The 520-nt window shown below is 32.7% G+C and overlaps 1 long non-coding RNA gene across 1 annotated transcript; it reads right to left on the bottom strand.

The window, feature by feature from the left end:
* Positions 1-206: 206 nt before the first annotated feature.
* LOC109954402 (uncharacterized) lies at positions 207-520 on the bottom strand. The gene is made up of 2 exons (XR_002274110.1): positions 452-520; positions 207-367 (listed from the first exon to the last, which is right to left on the bottom strand). It is a non-coding gene; the product is annotated as an uncharacterized LOC109954402 (long non-coding RNA).

The following is a 520-nucleotide window of genomic DNA, read 5'->3' as shown; positions in this document are numbered from 1 at the left end:
GTTTTTGATTTTTAATATTAAAAAACTAAAAAACATGTTTTCAGTTTGTCATTATGGGTTATGAAGTGTAGACTGATGGGCAAAAAGGACATTTTTGGCAGTTTACAGTTAAATTGACAACACAAGCTGTGCAAAAAGTGAAGGAGTGTGAATACAGTACTTTCTGGAGCCACAGTATACTTTATGCAGTGTATTGTAAATCTTACGGGAAAGTCTTCATGAATTCCTCATCAATGCTGTCAGTCAGGCATGAAGATAATGTCGCATTGAGGTTCATTTCTTTTCCATTTCTTTTTTTTGGTTTGTAGATGCCATTGTTCTCAACTACACAAGTCAATATCTTGTGGAAACCACGACCATCCTTGTTCTAAAACAGGAAAAATAAAAAGTACTTTCAATAATATGAAACAAAATTATATATTTGGATCTCATTATTTATTTAAATAATTACAGCTTTTAAGAAGGACTCCAAGATTCCTTCACACGAGTCTTCTGATTTTTTAATCCCCTCACTAAGGCA

Source organism: Monopterus albus, unplaced genomic scaffold (genome assembly GCF_001952655.1).
Source record: "Monopterus albus unplaced genomic scaffold, M_albus_1.0 scaffold8301.1, whole genome shotgun sequence".
Lineage (NCBI taxonomy): Eukaryota > Metazoa > Chordata > Actinopteri > Synbranchiformes > Synbranchidae > Monopterus > Monopterus albus.
Note: the sequence above shows the minus strand (reverse complement) of the source record. Positions and strands in the feature narration are given on the sequence as shown.